At 54.5% G+C, this 15605-nt stretch overlaps 1 protein-coding gene across 5 annotated transcripts in view; it reads left to right on the top strand.

Moving 5' to 3' along the window:
• The window catches only part of ATOSB (atos homolog B), a 47881-nt gene that overhangs the window by 14924 nt on the left and 17352 nt on the right, over positions 1 to 15605 (top strand). The window contains exon 3 of one of the 5 annotated variants that reach the window (XM_065047115.1): positions 14585 to 14688. The exons of 3 other annotated variants lie outside the window; for them this stretch is intronic. The gene's annotated coding sequence lies outside the window, so the exon portion shown is untranslated. Of the gene's footprint in view, positions 1 to 10483; positions 10631 to 14584; positions 14689 to 15605 lie in introns of those variants that run through there. One more of the 5 variants, XM_021294990.2, reaches the window with a different exon arrangement.

Genomic DNA, 15605 nt, shown 5'->3' with positions numbered 1-15605 from the left:
TCATGTTGAGGCAAGACGTGGCTCTGCAGTTTTTGCCCATCTTTATTTTTAGCCAGTGTAAAGACATGGTTGATGGTATCAGAAGGAAGTTGCGTGGTCTCCTGAGCTCCGTGACTCATCCTGGATCACAACCGAGGCTTCGCTAGTTTCTGCTGTAACCCTCAAGTGATGTAACCAGTTGTGGTGGGCCTTACTGGATCTGGGGAAGAACAGAGTGGGGAGGGAAGCAGAGCTTTTAGAAGTTGTTTTATATCCATTCTGTTCAGCTGTTAAATTCATTCGTTGGAAGATATTGGCAGATGTCACACCTGAGCGTGGTTGGGTAGGGTGCTTGGTCTTCCTCTTGTGCCCATGTGGGAGAGGTGAAAGGGAGAGGAGCTCTGTTGGGTAACTGTTTAGCAGCACGTAGCAACGGTAGACAACAGTTTTTAGGACAGGAAGCGAAGCAGGATCCTGTCTCTGGTTCAAGCACAGTGAGGTTCAGTGCAGCAGAACAGAACTGCCTGAAGTGGAAATGGGCTGGGACTGGAGAGCAGAGACTTAGGAAGAGTCTGGGACCTCTGTTTCCACCAAACCTGGTGCTGTCACAAGGTAGAGTTTGTTGGTCATTCTGACATGCAGGCGGCCAGTGGTGCTGGGTGCTGGTTGGGCTGGGCAGGGGCTGCATGTCACTGCCACGGATCGGGCAGCGATGCTGAAGTGTCCCTGCCTGCCACAGCACAATGAGGGTGCAGACAGAAGGGTCTCTGACTGCTCAGCTCTCTGGTGCCGCCCCTCAGGACCAGGCCTGGTGGGTGTGAGGCACCTGGGTCCAGAGCAGGCACCTTGCTTGCCAAGTGCGTGGTGACGGTGGCTCGTGGGGGTGGGCTTCCACCTCTGCCCCCTTTCCTCCCTCAGGGTGATGAACAGCACTTTAGGAACACATGGAGGCTTTTGGGTGCTGTGCAGCGGGTTTTGTGTGTGGGGTAGAGGTGAGTGGACAGGCTGGGGGGAGCAGAGACAAAGGGAGGTGGGGGGGCGTGCTTGGGGGTATTGCTATGGCAGTTCACCACTGGCAGCGTCTCTGCACTGCGCTTTCTGCAGCACATGGCGCAGGAGCAAACGTGCAGCCTGCCGCGGCGCCCGGTGCAGCCTCGTACCAGCCATGCCACGGGCTCAGCACCGCCGGGCTCCTGCACAACAACCTGCTGTGGGGACATGTTCTCCCAGGCAGCAGCCTCAGGGTAGATAGCCAGGGGTGTTTAGTCCAGCTTCTTCCCTCTTCTGCCCCTCACTGGGGGACAGGCAGGCAGCTCCTGTTTGCAGACCTGTTCTGTTTGAAGTCTCAAGTTGCAAAGCAGGCCCAGCCAGAAAGAAACTGGTCTCCTGAGCCCTCTCTCTGAACCGTGGAGGAAAACAAGTCATTCTGCTGCCCTCACTCACCCTCGGTCAATGTAAGTGGTTCCAGCTGTGGCTGTGTCTTCCAGGGAAGTCTGGCCCTGTATTGTGCCGTCCACCTTGCTCAGCCAGTTTGCCTTGCTCTGGGGTATCTGCACTCGGATGGAGAGCAGACGCTTCAGTGAGCCCTCTGATATGGTGTGAGACCACCTGCTGGGGCAGGTAAAGGAGGAAGGAGTTAAATGTTTCTGAACCTGCCTTTGGGCAGACCCCTTGCTGGATGCTGGTAGGGTTCTCCTATTGCTGAAGGAAGCAGGGAACATCGAGCCACTTGCAGAGAAAACAGGTCAGAAAGCCAGCTCCAGCCTGGCCATAACATGAGCGTGACTGACACCTGACCTGTCATCCATGATGTGCCTAAAGCCCTGGATGCGAGCCAGGGGGAAGGGATGGCTGGCAACAAGCACAGCTTCCCTGTTTCAACGTGGGTGGCTGTGTGAGCTGTAAACCTCTCTCGTTACACCTCTCAAAGGTCAGTGTTTGCAATGAGCTACGGTGCCCTGCCCGCAGCTCTGCACCTAGCCCAGAATGACAGGGGAAGAAGCTTGCTCTGTCTTTGGAGGATGCTCTGAACTCGTGTAGGTCAGATGTGTGGGGTGGCCATGCAGTGGCACACGCTGCCATGGTGTCCATGGCCAGAGTTCATCTGTTCATGTTCAGGAGAAACTGGAGGAGAAAGGATGCCTGTCCGTGAGCTGACCTAGCAGCCTTGTGACAAATGTCACAACCCTCACCTGAGCTGTGACCCCTCCATCAAACTCTGAACCAGGATGCGAAGCCTCAGAAATTCCCCTGAAAACGATTTCACGCTTTACAGTGCATCACAGTGTCTGTATCTGATACAGGATTATTTCAAGATCTGTACAGGCTGCCCAACTCTGTCCAGTGCCACAGTTCCAGTCGTCTCAAGAGTCCCAAATGGGCTAAATTTGTTTGGAAGATGTCGCCTGGACTTCAGACCCTGGTGTTCATAAGCTGTAGTGTGGGAAAGCTGTTTGTGGTGGGTTTCTTCCCTTTTCAGAGGGAAACAGCTTGCTCTGTGCTGGCAGCTGGCTCTCCCTTCCCACGGAGGAAGCTGGGACATGGGTACCTGACGCTGGGGGCAACTTCAGATCAGCAGCTCGGGCACTGCTCTTCACGTACGTGACCGTCAACATTTGGTGCGAGAATTGGCATTACAATACATTATGGGCTTGGATGATGGTGGAGGATAGTAGAATCCATCAAGCCAAACAGTCTCTGACCCCGCTTTCACAGCCTGTTGTTTCTGATCATTCCCCGGGACTGAGGCCCCAGGTGTGCTGTGGAATGTCACAGAGTGGACGCAGAGCCCAGCAGATAAGGCTCTGGGTTATGCGTGTGTGTTGGGGTGTCAATTGCCAGCTTCTAGGGCAGAGGGTGTTTTCTCTTTTGCCTTTTGTACAGCACCTCACTTGCCAAGATCCTTGCCCAAGACCCAAGCTCCTGGGCGCTGTGACCTGATGAGTTATAACTGTGTCATCTTTAAAAGTGCTGCTCCCTCCTTTTGTCTGCTCATACTACACATTTTTAAGCACAGCACAAAGGATCAGAAAAGCCCAAAGGCGGTGGGGGTTGCATACTCTGTTCCCAATTTGGTGAGGAGTTAAGGCAGGCAGTGTTGGAATAAGCATTTAGGGAGAGGTAGCCAACCGAGATTTCCTCCTGGCTGAGCTGCAACGTTGCAGTTCAGAAAGCACTTTGTAGGTTACATGCTGCCGCGCTTTGCCGCTGCCATTGATTTAGGCAAATCCAGGACATGTACCTGCCAGCAGGCAGATGGGGACACCATCCTGACCGGTGCCACTCTGGAAAAATGGCCAGTGTCCTTTTGGACATCAGCAGCAACCGCAATGCTGCTGCTGTGGGAAGAGTGCGGATGATTTCAGCAAAGAGATGGTGGGAACAAGAAAAAACTTTGACTTGGTGGGTGTTTCTCCCTGCATTCTCTACACTGTGAGCCCAGCAGTGCCGTACAGATCGCCCTGGCTGGTCGATGCATAAAGAATGCCTTGCAAGAGGCAGGTTTTGCTCAGCTCAGACCTGGGGAAAATGCCTAGGCCCTGCTGGCAGCCAGCAGTGCTATGTCTGTGCAGAGGGAGCACAGATGAGCACAGTCGTCCTGGTCCTTTCTATACCCGTGTTTGCATGGCTGATGAGATCAGCACAGCTGGGCCAGCGGTGGACACAGAGGGTAGTTCTCAAGGTCCTCTCTGCTGTGGCTGCCAGCAAAATAAAGCAGTTAGGGCGTCAAATAGTGTTTCAGAGCTTTGCTTTCAATTCATCCTCTAGGAGCCAGCAACAGCTAAAAATATGAGCAGTTTTTGAGGAACTAGAATATTCTCAGGCTTTTTGTCTGGAAGTGGGCTGCCGACCTTTCCCCTGGGCTGACAGTCTGGGATGTTAAGGTGTTTGCAATGATCTGTCCCAGCCGTGTGATAAATCTGGATAGAGAGAGCACAGAAATAGGTGGCATCAAGCTGCCACCCTGAAAGTGCCCCTCTTGCTGCTGCGCCCGTTCCCTGTAACCAAAGAGCTGTTTCACGGCTTAGATTTGTTGGGAAAACAGACTCACAGCTCCTCTCTTTCCCCTCTGCAGCTATCTCCTTGGCAGCTCAGTGGGAATGATTTATTATAGATTATAGCTCGGTTAAATTTGGTTTCCCTACAATATGGTACTGTTAGGAGTAACAGAGCAAGACGCGGTGGTGCTTCCGGAGGAAGGCGGCTATCGGAGGCCACCCCTGCTGCAGAGGCTGGAGTTCACCAGGAAATGCCTGTGCTCGTGTGCTGGTGGCTTTTGGGAAGGAAAAGGCATCTCCCCCTTGGAAGCTTCCTTACTGCAGCACTCCAGACGTTGTGATGGAGCTGCACCGGTGTGAGGAGTAGTGAGAATGCTGCACTCCTGAGCCTGGGAAAGGTCTGACCAGAGTGGTGGTCTGGAAATAAAAGTCAAATTCTTCCTTAAGTGAACCTCCAAGAGGTTTTTTTTTTTTTTTTTGAGTGGTGGGGTTTTTATGTGGCTTTTGGTTTTGTTTTGCATTTTGTGGTTGTTGTTGTTTTCTTGTGGTGGTGGTTTGGTTCTGGCATTTTTTTTTCCTACCAAGAAGAAAAGGTATTGCTTGTGCAAATCCTTGTAAGGAGAGAGCAGGGAATTACCCCTGGAGTGAGCCTGCCTGAAACTCGATACGTCTCAGATGTGTGTTAACAGAGAAATGAAAAGCTTGTGCCATAAAGTGATAGGGGATAATGAGTTTAATCTACTATTATGTTGTCGTGGGAGATAGAGATGGGTCAAGGGTATTGGCAATAACATTATGCTTTGCATGACAACAACAGCAAATACCACCTGCACACACTTCCCTGGGGAGGGGTGAGAGGGTCTGTTTTCAGAGAGTCCACGGAAAGGTGGAGAGACACAATGGAGAGATGTGAGCCTGGAGGAACATGCCGGGAGATGTGCAGATGAGCAGCATGTAACAGCTGTGTGCTTTCTGCAGCTTGAGCTCTGCTTTCCCATTCAGTGACCCAGCTGAACTGGACGACACTGGGACCTCAAACTCATTGGGATGTTGAGAAATGCAGTGAAGCAACCGTAGCTTTAGTGACATGTCTGACCTGGAGCCTGAATTAACAAATCTTTAGCTTCTCTGCCTACAAGATAGCTGAGTGGCAGCAGACCTGGGGATTTTAAAGGGTGCTGGTGTGGGTGAACACTTCTGTGGACCTGGTCTGGAAACCATAACTGGTGAGCAGGGCCTCGAAAGGCTTTTTGGTGGTGTGTGGTGAAAATGGAGAGTCTCAGGGCCTAGAAACTCATCAGCTCTTAGAGCTGGACCAGGGAGTCCAGGAACCTTTTAAAGCAAAGAATGCAGTGTCCCACCCTCAAGAAAGCATCCAGACCCCTAACAGCCTTTTGGGAGCCAGAGCATCCTTCTGGTTTATAATGCTATGAATCTTTTTTCATTTCTTTATTTCTGTGTGGCATTACCTCTATTTTCTGAGCCATGCCAAGTTACGTGCACCTTGTGCAGAGCCTTGTGTGTCCCTGTCCCTTCTGATGCAAGGAAGTACGTGTGTCGGTCTGCAGGGCCAGATGTTGCCCAGCTGAGCTGGGTGCAGTCCATATGGCCAGCAGCAGGGCCAGCTTCTGCTTCAGGAGAGGTGGGAACAGAGGAGGCTCGTAATTCGGATAGCTGCTTAGTGCAGGACACGTGGGTGTCTTTATCTCTCCCCGTGGCTGCGGTTCTCAGAGCTGTCAGTACCACCCTCACCCTGCGCTGTGCTGGGGGCTGCCCACCCGCTCTCCTTCCCCAGGGCAGGGACGGCATGCTGTGCCTCAGTTTCCCTGTGCAAGCAGGGAGGGTGGAGTTGGACTGGAAAGGGGCAGAGGGGAGGTTACAGCAGCTGGAAGGAAATGGCATTTTGGGGTGCTGCAGCGTGGCCGTACCCCACCCTGTCTTCAGGGGTGGTGTTTGGGGTGCAACAGTGCAAACCTGCTCTCTGTTGTGGAGCTGGTGTTTTGGTGTGCTGCAGGGTGGCGCTGCTCCATCCCAGCTGCAGAGCTGGCGTTTTTGGGTGCTGCAAAGCAGCCCTTTCCCCATCTTCTCCCGTGCCAGTATCACGCTAGGGCAGGGACTGCGCCTCCCACCCCCTCTGCATTCCCTGTGCAGGATGGATGGCTGTGGACAGTCCTGCGGCACTGCTTCCTTCAATGTGTGATTTATGGGCTGCTGCTCGGGGTATGGGTCTGAGCTTATCTCTCAGACAAGGCAAGAGTCAGGAGCACTGTCACTGCTCTCCGACCTGCGTGCAGGCTGCGGAGGTACCGGCGTGGCATCCCTTCCTGTCTCTGCTTTGCGCCGTGGAGAGATGTCTGTACCTGGGGCAGGAGCAGAGGAGTCTTTGCAGGAGTGACAAGGGGAGTGCCTGGTCCCACCTCCATCCTTCCTCACCTCTGTTCCTTCCTTGCAGACCTGAATCTGCCTGCTCAGAGCATGCTTTGTAATAAACCTGCTGAACTGAGTGCAGGTGGAGTGAGAACAGGAGATTATAAGCGGTTGTAAGCCCTAATCATGCCCACGTTGGTGCAGCAGTGTGGGGCACAGGATCCCCACATAGCTTTGCAGTACTTTGTCCTGATGATGAGGATGGTCAGAGACATCTTCCCCCTGCCTTGTTGTGTGTATAGAATGCCTCCTGTGAGCCGCCATAGATAGAGGGTAGGTCCAGCTTCCTGTGGATGCTGCAACCTGCCTTGCTGCTGTGAAACACTCTTTATTTGAGGCAGTACCCTAAGGGTTAAGCCACGCTTGTGGTGTGGTGTTTGTAGCAAGAACAAAGAGAGCTTTTAAGGTCTGTGTTGGTCTAGGAATAGAGGGGATGGATTGAGCCTTTCCCAGTGTGTTGAATTACAGAGGTCATGGAGACCCTTTTGCTGGGAGGCAGCAGCATTTGAGGTCCCTGCTGAAAGTGGGGAAGACAGAAAAGAAATTGTGAAGGTCAGTGAGAGCAACTTCATGGGGAGCTTTAAGACCAGAGTGAAAACTGGAACTGTATCCTGAGGTGAATGCATGTTGAACACAAGGCTGGGAGGCAGGAGGCCGGGACTGTAGGCTTTGTGCAGGCCTTTTGCCCTGGGCTTTTTCAGTGGTTTGGTTTTGTTTTCCCCGCCAATATTGCATTTGCAGCTGCCCCCACATGTGGTGCCTGAATTTGCAGCATCACTGCTGTAGCCAGCGCTTGGGCCTCTCCACCCTGCTCTGGGCTGGGGAAGGCTGCAGAGGGTAAAAGGCAATGCCTGCAAGGGAAGATCTTCCCAAAACGCAGAGTAGGAGACAGTCCTGTGTGCCTAGAGGCACATTTTGCCTTGACAGAAGAGGGAAGTTGTTTTTCAAATGCCTACTCAGGCTAAAAGTGGATTTTTCATGTTTAGTTAAGCAGGAAAGCCCAAGTCTAGCTGATATCCTAACCGTCTGCATAGTGTTGTCTGCTCAGGGTGCCCCGTAGGGCAGAGCACCAGAGGGGCCAGCAAAAGAACCTGGGGAAGGGATGAATGGCAGACAGCTCCGTTTCCCATCCCACAGCAACATGGGAAGAGGACACAGCTCATTTCCATCCTGAGATTCGGATGGTGTGAGCTTGTGGCCAGCCCACCCAGGACATGTACAGACGGCTGCAGGATGTGTTGAGTCAACAAGAGCATCCCCTTGCCGAGGAGGGGGCCTGATCAGGGCTGCCGAGACAATAAGGGTTTCCAGCTTGCAGGAAGGGTGAGCGCCAACTGCGAACCGTACGGTGAGTTTTCCAATTTTAGCAAACTTGGATTTGCATTACCAACCAGAAAACGTGGTTTAGTCCTTGAAACTTTCAGGCTGGGTTAGCAGGCACTTGGCCATTCAGGTCCATCCCCTGGCACAGGTGTGCTCCCCCATCTAAAGAAATTCCGCATCTGGTCTTCATGTTGGGTCAGATGACCTTGGATGTGATTTGTTTGGTTTTTGGTGTTTTTTGTTTGTTTGTTTGTTTTAACAAGGGCTGATGCTTCTTTGGGCTCTGTCTATGAGATGAAAGTTGGTCCCCGGGAATACTCCATGAGGGCCACTGCAGCCACCACCTGAGTTAGCAGCCTGGAGGCTGCTCTCCTTTTTCAAGCACCACAGAGGGAGCACAGAGCTGCTGTGAGAAGCAGAACCCAGGAATGGAAGGCTGGGTCAGGGGCTCTTGGAAATGCCCACGTTCCCGGTTCACCTTGGTAGATGATGTGTTCTCAGAGTCATGCCCTGTGTGTCTGACCCTGTAACCAGGAACTATTTCAGCAGAAGCATCAGCTTTGTATTTGCTACTTAGCATCTGCTTAGCATTTGCTGCTTAGCATCTGCATTGAGAAAACCTGAACTTTTCCACCTGTCATTGCCATAATCCCCTCTTCTCATTCTGCCCTCTGGCATCACCTGCGCCACAGAAGTGTGCCACTGATGTAAAGGTGTATGAATAAACTGGCCCCTGCTGCTGACAGTTCCCAGCTTGCTGACCTGAAACATGCTCTTTGAAGGCAGCAAGGTCTTGTCGCTGTACTTTGGAGGGGTGCTCTCTTGTTCTTTGCCACCTCGGCTGCAGAAGGGGAACACGAGGCAGTTGCAAGGAATCCCCTTGGTGTTGGAGAGACATCACAAGCAAGAGCAGCTTGGCTGTCTCCTCCCTGCTCTTCCCCCTCCAGACAGGAGTGGGGTGTTGCAGATGCGATGTTACTGCTCTGTAGTCACAAATGGGGGGCTGGCAGGGGATTATTGCAGTTTGGCTCAAACTGGAGCAGTCCCCGCTGCTCTGCCTGGGTATAGAGCACATCCCTTGGCTTCCCCTTCGCCTGGGGACTATGGCAGGGAGCCAGTCTTATTTAAGAGGCCACATAGGTTATTGGTGCTCTCTCAGGGGCTCCTGGAGCTCGTAGACAAGCCCATCTTTTCAGTGGTGATGAACTGATTTAAGTGCATGCATTTAAATTGCTGGGCCTGTCCTGCTGGTGGCTGCTGAGTTTCGTTCAGGTGTTTGCCCAGTGCTGTGACCTCAGTGATACCGTGACCACGGTGTTGGCTCTGCCTCTGGCCTCACTGGTGAGATGTGTTGAGCATTATAGATCTCTCACCCTGGCTCCCTAGAAGGGACCCCAGGGACTCAAGCACCCCGATGGGAGCAGAGGTGGTGCACAGGGGAAGCAGCTGGTGCTGCAGTACCCACCGTGTCCCACATCTTGGGTTTCTTTGCCCTGGGAAGGGAGAAAGGCTCTGTGTGTACATGGTGAGGATCAGGACTGTACAATTCCAGAAAGAACCAGTAGCTCTTGCATACAGTCCTGAGCTTTAGCAGAAAGTTGTTCTTTCTGCTTATTAAATATGTGACATGCCTGCCCAAAGGACGGTTTAGTCTGGCTTTAGTTCACACATGTCAGGGCCTTCTGATCCAGCTGGACTGTGTGACCCTCCTGAAGATGTGATGCTTGACCAACTTGTCTTATTGATGTACCAGCAAGTCTTGTCCCGAGCAACCTGCGTGAGGCTGAAGGCAAAATGCTGCAGCTGGCCAAGCGCTCCTGGGTGGAAGGGACCAGAGCGCCTTGTCAGTGTGACTCTGACCCCTGGAATGTGTAGAAGAAAGGGTGAGAGAAGAGTCAGTGTCTGATCCCAGTAATTTTCTCCTGTAGTCAATGGGAAGTGGATCCTCCAGCTATAAGGGACAAAGATGCAGGTCCACAACCAGGCACGCTGCACAGACTGGCATCTTCTTTCTGTGCTCTGTGTGCTTCTTGACGCAGACAGGTGTGCTCTAGTGTGCAGAGCTGCTCGCCTCTGGGTTCCAGCACAGCTGTGATGTGTGTGGTCTTCCCCTTGTCACCTCTTTCTGTGCTGGTCCCCTCCGAGAAGGAGGCTGAGATTCACCGGAGAGCCCTGGGAAGGGGTGATGCTGGGGAAAAGGTGAAGGGAAAGGATGTGGGGAAAAGCCTGTTTGAGCTTCAGCCCAAGCACTGGGGAATTGCTAGCTGGAGGAGCAGCCTGCAGATGACAGGTATACATAGCATCATGTGTGTGGGTTGTACTGTCCAGATTTGGGAACTGGCCAAGCCCATGGGCCCTGCATGGGCAGTGACACTGGCTGATGCCAAGTGACTGTAGCTCTAGCCCTTTCTGGCTCCCAAGAAGCTCTCCACCATGGAGAGTCAAGCTGGGAGTAGGCACAGCCCGGGGGACACGTTTGGCTATACCCAAAGGTGGGTTATTTGTCAGAGAGCTCTCCTGCGGATCCCAGCTGCAGCAGTACCGGGTAGCCCTTCCGCAGCCAGTGCTGGGGCTCCAGCTGCTGGAGGGATGATAAAGTGAACGGCTTTGCCTGGAAGGCAGCCTGGGAGCCGGGAGGAAGCCCTCCCCCACCACGGCTCCTTATCTCGGCAGCGCTGGCACAGGGCAGCGCTCCCGGCCTGCCTTTCTGCCCGTCTCCCCTGCATGGACGTGAGCCAGCGGCGTCACCTCTGCCCCTCCTGCCGCGGGTGCTGCGGGAGCCCAGGGCTCCGCACAGCCCGGACGGGCTCCTGCCCGGTTCGCTGCCTTGCAGAGTTCGCGGCATTGCCCCAGCGACGGCGGCCGGGCTGCACACACGCAGGCACGCGTGTGCGTGCACACAGGTGTGGTAGAAATGGGCGAGTTGGGCAGGAGGAGGGTGCGGATCGCAGGGGAATGAGTCAGCGGGAAGCAGAGGGCAGGTACTCATCTGGGGCTGGGCTTTCAGGGAGCCCAAGGGCCTGGCAGCCCGTGCCGGGTCCCGTGGGCAATGGGGTGAGGGTTCTGGGGCAGGCTAGGGAAGATGCGGGTGGAAGCAGTGCCTGTGGTTTGGGAACGGGCCAGGATCCGACTCTGCCACGTGCCTGTGCCTCCGCCAGCTGTGGGTACATTGCTGTCCCAGAGGGGCCTGGAGCATCCTCAGTGCTGAGGCTTTCCCAGGGGGCCGGAGACGAGCAGTGCAAGGGAGCGGTGACTCAAGTATCCCAGCCTCCAGTGCGTGGGGTGAGTCTGTGTCCCTGTGCAGCCAGCTCTGGGCAGGCTGAGCAGGTGTCTGTCCTGGTTGGATCCTGCCCGGTAACCACCCTGTCGGCTCTGGGAGAGCAGGGAGAGGATGGAAGAGCGAATGTTCCTGCTGGGGCAGAAAGTGATAAACAGGTAGCTCTGGATCAAGTGAACACAGCCTAGGGGGAGAGCTGCAACAGGGACGATGCGCTGCAGATCGGGGGGCATGGTTGGTCGTTGGTTCCGAAATCCCTTGTGCGACCTGGGGTCTGCTGCAGACCCTTGGGGAGATGCTGGGGGGGCTGTAGATGGCTGCATCCCTCATCAAGGGACCTGCTCTGGGCTGTTGGGTTTCCATCAAGCCCAGCTGGTCTCTGCTGTGTTTGACTCCTGATGATCCTGCTCATATCTCCTGCAGGCAAGTCGCTCGTAGACAAGATGGAGGTGGGCTTGCTATGGGTGCCACAGTGGTGAAGCCAAAGCCCTCTGTATTTAGGAACAAACTTCTTGGAGCAGGTACTTGGCACTTCTGGCGTGAGATAACCTATGTGTGTTACAGCAGGCTACCAACCAGAGCAAGGATCAAATACTGGGACAAAAACAGCTTCCACTGGTCTCAGTATTGACGTGAGTTTTGTTCAACACCCCCAAGGTGTGCAGGTGGCTGCTGCTCCTCCCTGGTGGCACCTGTGGCTGACCAGGATGGAGACTGACGGGCTCCAGCACTCTCCAGAGATGCACTGGAGCTCTGGCCCTGCTGTGGGGCTTCTAGTGTTGGGCAGAGGCCGAGGGCGGTGGGTTTGTGCGGCTGGAAAGGGAAGGCAGTGAAGGGGGCTCACCGCTGCCAGCAGCTGCGGACTGGGAGAGAAGCCGGAGCTGGGCTCTGCTGGCAAGTGCACAGGGGCAGGATGAGGGCTAACAGCACACAAGGGAAATTCCAATTAGGTATCAGGAAAAATATTTCCCCACAAGGATGGTTGGGCTCTGGAGCAAGGCCCAGAGAAGTGAGACGGCACAGTTGAAGATTTTTAGCCCTTGGCAGGGGCAAACACAAAGCAACCCATTCGAGCTTGGCCCTGCTGTCAGCAGGGCTGGACTGAAACACCCTGAGGTCCCTTCCTACAGTTGTTGTTCCCCAGTTCTGCAGTTCTCGGGGCACTTGGCAATGTAGTATCTCATGGTCTGTTGGACTGACCAGCTTTGAGGCAAATGGAGGGCTCAGGGGATTGTTCTGTCCATCCCCTTCTCCTGGCTCCTGCATTAGCAGTGCAGGGAGATGGGGGCCCTGCCGTAGCGACGTTGCCCACCGCACTGATTTGCCACGGCCCATGTTAGTTGCTGCACCCGTGTTTCCAGAGGTCCGTGTTACTCCCTCGCTGCACAAGCACAAAAAGCCCGTTGGCAGTGAAGCGCGGGGCATAAACCACCTGCCCTTCCCTGCTGGCATTGCAGAGCTGTGATCTGCAGGGGGGTGCTGGCATTGTCAGGAGGCTGGGGAGAATGCTGGCCCCCAGCCCTCTGGCTGGAGGGGCTCCAGGTTTATCTCCTCTGTGGTGCCTGTCCCAGAGACAGTGACGATTGCAGGGGAAGTCACCAGTAGCCTTTTTAAAGGCTCCAGCTGCCTGACCATCCTGAGCAGATGGAGGCTGAGATGAGCCCGAAGGACTGTCTGGAAAGAATTACTTGCTCCCAGTATTTTCCGTTTCTTTGCCAGCCTTTTATTCTCATGGCTGCTCTTTTCCTGATCCTGTCTTTCTGCAGGGCTGGCTGCTGGCAGCCTTATCAGCCTTGTCTTCAGAAACAACTTTGCAATTTATTGTGTCTCCAAGCTCTGACCCTAGTGCCTGATGCTGCAGAAGCCCATGTCCGGTGTGTAAGTGCTCAAAGGGTGTTCAGTGTTTGCCCCATCCCATCTGCAAGCCAGAGCAAGGGGGGCTGTGTGTAGCTGTGGCACCTGGGCAGAGCTGGCCTGCAGCAGTAGCTATGTCTGCCTCCCCATCTGGCAGAGGCTGGGAGGGTGTCCAGGCTCCCCAAATGCTTTTATGGTGGGTTTTCAAGGTCTAGGACATTCCCATGAGCCTGTGTCAGTCCAGAGGTCCCTTCTCAAGTTACTCCTCTGAGCCTTTGCCTTGGGCTCACTCATGCTGAGCTGCCACCTTGCTCAGAGCCTGGTGTGCTCCCCCTTCCTCAGCAGTCCCCTTGTTACTCAGCACTGCTCTGGGCACTCTTGCGTTACTTGGACATCCCCGTTATAACACCAGCATGCATCATGAGCCACAGGGTCTGGCTGTCTGAGCCCCCAGAGCTCCTGGGGTCTGTCCCCAGCTGTGTGTGTAAATCACAGCATGGCCAGGGATGATCTGGTTCCTGGTAGTCGATGGAGAGCTCTTGGGTCTCTCATGGGCTCCATCTCCTTATGAGGGTCAGGTCTCAGGACATCTGTCTGCCACTAGGGCTGAAGGTGTTTCGGACCTAGTTGCCATAGTTCAGCTAGTTTCTGAGGCCTCTGAGCTTTGTGTGTTCTCACAGAATCAGTGCAGCAAAACATGGGCTGCAAGAGTGGCAGCAACCAGAGTTTGCACAGGAGCCTTTGCATCATTCAGGAACAGATGTGGGGGCTCATGTTCTGTGTAGGTGGGTTCTCTGGGGATGCAGATGCATCTCGAGCCCATCCCTGTTGACTATCACTTCTGTGAAGACGGAGGACACTGATATGCCCCAGTGCCGTGTAGTCCCAGCAGGCTGCACCTGCCAGATAGCCCTGCGGGCAGGTCCTCTCCAGCCTCCGCCTGATGTGAAGCACCAGTGAGGCCTCAGCTTCCTCCATCTCCATGGGTCACCCAGGTGCCAGATGGGTTCTCCCGTCCATCCCAAGGGCATCCCTGGCCATGTGCGTTGCTGAGAGCCCTGGCAGCCCTGCAGGAGCCCCGCTCCCACGGGGGGGATGGTGGATGCACTGGACAGAGGGCTCTGCTGTCAGTAGGACCTCAGTACCACTCAGTGGGTGGTTTGGCGTGTGTGGACAGGGAGGGTTGCTGATTTAATGGGACGACTGAAACATAGGAGGTTCCATTTGAATATAAGGAGAAACTTCCTTACTTGGAGGATGCCAGAGCCCTGGAACAGGCTGCCCAGAGAGGCTGTGGAGTCTCCTTCTCTGGAGACATTCAAACCCACCTGGACACCTTCCTGTGTGATCTGCTCTGGTGAACCTGCTTTAGCAGGTGGGTTGGACTAGATGATCTCCAGAGGTCCCTTCCAACCCCAGCCATTCTGTGAAACAGGAGCTAGAATGTGTCAGCCACTGCCCTGCATATGGCTAAGCCTGCAGACAGACGCACCAGTCCATTCTACCCCCTCGTTTCCTTTCAAAGGGGCTTGTGCACTCGTATGTTTGCCTCCATTGCAGGCAACAGTGTTAGTGTTTAGGTGACAGCTGTGATACCCTTTTCCTAATGCCACAGGGTGTTTTTCTCTCACCTTCAGTCCCATGGGAAGGAGAGACTTCCCTTTTGCCTGAGAAGGCACAGGACACTGAATTCATGGTGGAAATTCTCCTTCCCTGCCTTGGCTAGGTCCAGCTCTTTACAATCAAGGATGGACAAAGCCCCACCTTTATGACCCAGATCCCTCCGGCCTGTGCAGGACGTGAAACTTTCTAAATCGCAGCTGGAAAGGGGTGAGTTGGGTGGGTGTGCATGGCCGTGTGTGTGTTTGCTTGGTATCTCCTCCCTCTGTGCCACGTAGATGTGTAGCACGGGGAGTGGAAAAGATGCTGAATGTCCCAACATCTGCTACAGCCTTATCTGCAGGCTGCAGCTTGGTAGCCCCAAGCCGGAGGCCCGAGTGCCTGTGCCCAAGCACCTCCCTTGGAGTGCTCTTACAGTAAAAGGAAGTGTATCGCAAGAGGGGTTGCGGTGGGGACGGGCAGTTCCCACGGGGTAAATGCTGCCTGCACAATCCTTGCTGCCCTCCTTGCTGCAGGCGCTTTGCCCGCTCCCTCTTCCCACGCATAGCTTTGCCTCTGTCCGGAGTTGCTCAGGTAATGCAGTGTCCCCAGGAGCATCTCGGCTGCTCTGTGGTGCCCTGGTGACCATTTGGGGAGGTAGGGAAGGATAACATTGCTGCGGCTGTCTCAGATCGGTGTCGGGAACCCATCATTGTGGTGTGTGCGAAGCAGCTCAGGTTGGCAGAGCTGTAGGTGGGTGGCAGCTGGGGTTGGGGGGTGACCAGGGTAAGTTACGGTGTGAGCTGCAGCAGTCAGGAGGCAACAGAGCACAGGTAAAGAGCTGGGGACACTGGGGACCTGCTCAGAGGTGTGTGTCAACAGGGCAGTTTCTGCTGGAAGATGAGGTTGAGGTAAGAGCAAAGAAGAACATCCTCAGGGGATTCAGAGCCCAGCTGCCATGTGAAGGACAGAGGAAGGTGAAGGATCACAGATCTAGGATCAGGCAATATGGATGGTGACAGGGCATCGGGGTGCAGAAGGAGCTGGCTTGGTAAGGAGGGCAGATGGGGCTGTGGATGCTGTGGCTGTATGTGGGGTTGGCCAGGAGGACAAGAGAGGAGGCAGCGAATGTGGGAGCAAAAGGAGTC

This window comes from Columba livia, chromosome Z (assembly GCF_036013475.1).
Source record: "Columba livia isolate bColLiv1 breed racing homer chromosome Z, bColLiv1.pat.W.v2, whole genome shotgun sequence".
Lineage (NCBI taxonomy): Eukaryota > Metazoa > Chordata > Aves > Columbiformes > Columbidae > Columba > Columba livia.
The sequence above is the reverse complement of the archived record's forward strand: the minus strand, read 5'-3'. Positions and strand labels throughout refer to the sequence as shown.